Source organism: Octodon degus, unplaced genomic scaffold (assembly GCF_000260255.1).
Source record: "Octodon degus isolate 3935 unplaced genomic scaffold, OctDeg1.0 scaffold00084, whole genome shotgun sequence".
In the NCBI taxonomy this organism is placed as follows: Eukaryota; Metazoa; Chordata; class Mammalia; order Rodentia; family Octodontidae; genus Octodon; species Octodon degus.
Window position 1 is genome coordinate 7,792,908 of NW_004524660.1, and position 4,859 is coordinate 7,797,766.

General features: G+C 42.5%; 1 pseudogene; it reads right to left on the reverse strand.

Annotated features, from left to right (window-relative positions):
- Positions 1–528: 528 nt before the first annotated feature.
- LOC101575721 lies at positions 529–4,533 on the reverse strand (annotated as a pseudogene).
- Between the last annotated feature and the right edge of the window lie 326 nt (positions 4,534–4,859).

Genomic DNA, 4,859 nt, shown 5'->3' on the forward strand with positions numbered 1-4,859 from the left:
GATACAGATGTTACGCAGCCCCTATAAGATTAGGTAAGTATGCAAAAGTCCTTCATAATAATACAATAATTGCAAAATTAATATTACTTGATTTTATACAAATATTAGTCAGACATGCAGAGAGATGCATTCTAATCTCCATGGAATTCGTTTAAATTTTGATGCTGTGCTTTTAAATACATTGTTTCAAAATCCAATGTACACTTGCAAGGGATATAAATCTAAAATCGTGTCATGTGATAAAAAATGTACACTTAAACCCATACTTGATGAATAAATCCCAAACATATTTTATGTGAATTTTTTAGCAGCCTGCTTTTTTATTGAGAAAGAGATATTTTGAACACCTCTCACACTTGCATGTCCATTCTGAAAACTTCAGCCCCACAGGTAGTGTGACAGCACTTGTATAAGTCCATCAGGATAAACAAACATAAGTCCCACTGCCGTTTTATACCGCATTGTGAAAACTACAAAACGGCACTATAGGCAAAGAATATTTGCCATCATTAAGGGCAGGTAGAAAACTCAGGGTCGCTTCCTGTCTAGCATCCCCGAATGGAGGACAGACACTCCTCCAGCCCCATGACCCCTCGACTGTCGTGGTTAAAGGTGCAGACAAGGGCTCCGTCAGATGACACAAGCCCCCAACTTTCTCCCCAGTTCCTACATTTAAAAGCAAGTGTGTACATACATGCCACATATTACATATGAACTCTTTCACAATTATCACAGTGTCTAAACTGTATCTTTTTCTCCATAGAAGCATCAGAAAAGTTCTGTAACTGAGCAGATATTGCGTGAGATTGTGCAATCCACTTAGAATTATCAATTTCAGTGTATTGCAACTTACATGAATGCCACAGGATGAGCATTCATATCATGTCGTAGAGAAGATGAGACGGAGTTAAAATGGGCCTCAGTGCCGTAGGGTTGTATTTTTATATTTGAAATTAATTAATAATATCATAGATGTAAATTCTAGATTATGGTAAAATGGTGAGTTGTGATAATAAGTACATTTTAATCAACTGAATTTCGCTTTCTGGAGGTAAACATTAATCAAACCTAGAATTCTAATAAAATGCATAGGATGAAACCTCAACATGATGTGTTCAGTTTCTAAAATATCTGCTTCATTTGACATTCTAAACTTTAAAAAGATGGGTGATTGGGTTAGAAACACCTAACACTCATTATTAATAACAAACATCTTAATAACTGAAATTAGCAAGGATTTATGCTTACCTCTATCAGGTAAGATGTCAACTAGATCTGCGAAAAACTTCAAATGACAAATAGAATTTTACTTTAAGTAAGAAAGATCCTCTGTCCCTCCCACTTATGAATAACTATGCTTAGTTTTTATCTTATTTGAATTCTGTCACATGGCCAGTTCCAATGTATTCACTTTTAATTGATTCATGACCCAGATCAATCAGTTCAGAGAAAGAAAGAGGAAAGCTATCTTACATCAGAAATTTAAAGTTGTATTAAAATATCTTCAGACTGTTACGTTTCTCCAAATCCTCCAAAATATCTTCCTCGTATCTTTTCTTCATTTGAAGAAACAACAGTACATGCTGTCATATTGAAAGAACCTGAGCTACAAGGTGACGTACTGTCCTTGAAGAATGCGGATCTCCCGGCCGGCCGGATAGCTCAGCGGACTAAAGCATCTGCACGGGCAGAGCGCAGGGGCCGGGGGTTCCACCCCCAGCATGCCGTGCTGGCCCTGCCCCGGGGTATGCCGAGACAGCAATTGAGACTGGGCATGGTGGCACATGCCTGTAATCCCAGCGCTTGGGAGGCTGAACACAGAAGAATCACCATGAGTCCAATCTACATAGTGAGACCCTGTAGACCCTGTAGGACTTCCCCTAAGTACAGAAAAAAAAAGAAAAAGAAAAAAGAATGCTGACCTCATTTATCCTTCCACAAGCAGAACCGTTACAGCAGCGCCCATCACCGCAGCATTTGTTATCTGACTGCCATTATTTCTCAGTGTTCGATAAATATTAATTAATTTAAGTTGCACAGAAAACCAAAACATCATCCTTCTAACAGGTGCTCCCTTTACACGGAAAGAAAGACTGCAGAAAATCTTGATCAACTTTCCTCCAAAAAGCTTTACCCCACCTCCCGCCACAGAGCCGAGTTTCAGAAGCTAATCCTGTCATGGCCTAGCTCAGATCTAAACTACAGTAGACTTGTTTGAGATAACGATTCCGCAATTTCCTGTCTTCAGCTCAGTCCCAAGGAGATGGTAAGGAGCACCGTCTATTTTTTGGTCTGGAGAAACATTTTCCGTTTCCGTACAGCCTACCTGAATGAATCAGATGAGCTAACTTTCAACAAAGGAAGTAAGAGCACTTCTCTGTGAGTGGTCCACGGCCTCGCAGAAATCACATGCTGAAAGCGGCCATGCACCGCTCCGGACCAGTGCCGCGCACTGTTCTCTCCCGTGGCAGATGCGTGTGCATGCACTGCTGCGCCTCCTGGAAGATGAAAGGCCGGTTTCCTGCAGAGAACCAGTGTGTGTATCAGATCGTGCAGCTTGTCCAGAATCGCCTTGATGTCCCCGGGCCACGTGTGCTTCGAAGCATCTAGCCTGAACCCCGCCACCCTCATGTCGATGAGGCTGTTCATGTAGGCAGCAATCTTGGTGCGCACGTAGTCCTTCCCCAGGGCGAGATCCAGAAGGCCGGAGAGGCGGCAGTCCCTGACCTGGTGGGGTAAAATCCTCCGACTCACTCATGACATACCGTTTCTCACCTGAGGATCCCTTTATTCACCAGTTCACATTTACACCATGCCCCTTTTGCAAGGACACTGGGAATACTGACATTCTATTGTGAATGAACGTATTTGAAATAATTTCTACTATAAATTGGGGACTGAATTAAATAAAGAGATCAGCTTTTCATTTATTGGAAAAATGTTTCTTCTTCCACTCACTTTTTTTGCAGGGGTACAGAGGAGGAAACAGGCACACAGAGTTAGGCAGCTGCTTCTCGATTGGGTAAATTCCCAACCTCGAGACAAGGGAAAGGACTTGAATATTGCATCATACTTGCACCAGTTAGGACTAGTAAACTGCCCGGCTAAGGAATCTAACTCAGTATTTAGGGGCAGGGAGATGGCTCAGTGGCACAAGGCCCATGGCAGGCACACTGGCAATCCTGAGTTTGATTCCTGGTACCAAAAAAGAAAACTCAGTATCTAGCATGATATTTAATAATGTACACTGGTTAAATTAAAGGTGTGGACAGTTCTTGGCTCTGATCATTAGTTTAAGAAAAAATTACCTGAACAGCATCTTAATAGTTCTGAATTTCTTCACCTCCAGTTTCACATTTAGCATCACCGAAGTCCCAAGCAGAGTACGGGACTGCTGGAAACTCCTGTACTACCACTACTGCATTGTAGTAGCTCCCACAAGTGCTGCTGGTTCCTGCTCCAGTGCCTGAGCCACACATGTGGTTAATCACGGCGTCCACATAAAGCAGAGAGCAGAGCATCCACTTCAGCTGCCCTTCAGGTAGAAATCTAAAGCATGTTGCATGTTCACGAGACTTCAAAATACTTTTTCCTTTTCATAACTGCAATTTCTATCAATTAAAATCAAGTATGAGGGGCAACCCACTTGGGTCCCACTTCTGTCCCTCTCTCAGACAGGAACTTTCTTTCCCCCAGTATATATATTCTGCTTTTAGCCTCCAGTGCTTCTAAAATTCATTCTTCAGTTTTAGAGAACATGAACTCGGCCCAGGTATGTTTGAGCTTGGGAGTTTCACTCCCCTATATGACTAGCACGTGGGAGCTAAGGAAGGAGGACCTCTGCAAATTCAAGGCCAGCCTGCGTTCCATGAGTTCATGGCCAGCCTGGTCCAGAAAATGAGATGGGGTCTCAGAAACAACCAAACAGACAAAAATCAAGCATGAAGAATCAACTGTCTGCATTTTCACCTCTTGGTCAAATATATTTGTAAATGGTAAATCGAGAGAACAGGAAGTACTGTAACTCTGAAAAAATGAAAAGTGCAATTTTTGATTTTTTTTGAGGAACTGAGGATTGAACTCAGGCTCTTGTGCTTGCCAGGAAAGCTCTTATTCCACTCAGCCATCTCCCCGGCCCCTGCAATTTTTGAGACGTTAAAAATCAGTTGAGACTAGAAAACTTTTTGAGTTTGTGTCGCTAAACAAAAGAAAAATTTGTCAGCAACACTAATTTTTTTGTTCTTCGGAAAACTGCTACAGACTGCTTCCATTCACAACAATATTGTTCCAAACTCCTGAAGCTAATTAAAGTTATGTAGTACAGGCTCACGACACTGCCATGCGCGCTGCGGGTGACGCCCGCCTGCACGCCCCGAAGCCCTGCAGAGCTAAGTAGCGCTCGCACTCCAGGGTGATGGCCGCCCAGCGCGGCTCGAGCAGGTGCAGGCTCGAGGTGCGGCCCTGCTGCGTGTGCGGGGCGTACTGAGCGCAGCACAGCCCGACGGCCGACAGCAGCAGCAGCAGCAGCCTCATGGCGCTGTGAAGGGGTCAGGGCTCTTTCTAACAACTCTGTGTATTCACGCAAAAAGCAAATTACATGAGGTAAATATTAGTAGGAATAAGTACTTAAAGAATAGTCTACTCATTATCTGAAAAAGATTAACAATTTAATGTTAATAGCTGAAGAAAAATTCTAAAATTTCACTGCAAAATAGTCCAGTCTTCTAGAGCTTAGTGATTTTTCTCATTGAAGGAATATTAACCTTCGTAAACATCTAGCCCTTGATATATACAGATAGTTCTTATGCATACATTATTTAAATAGTATTGGGTGGTAGGCATGATGTCCTTCTCTAAGG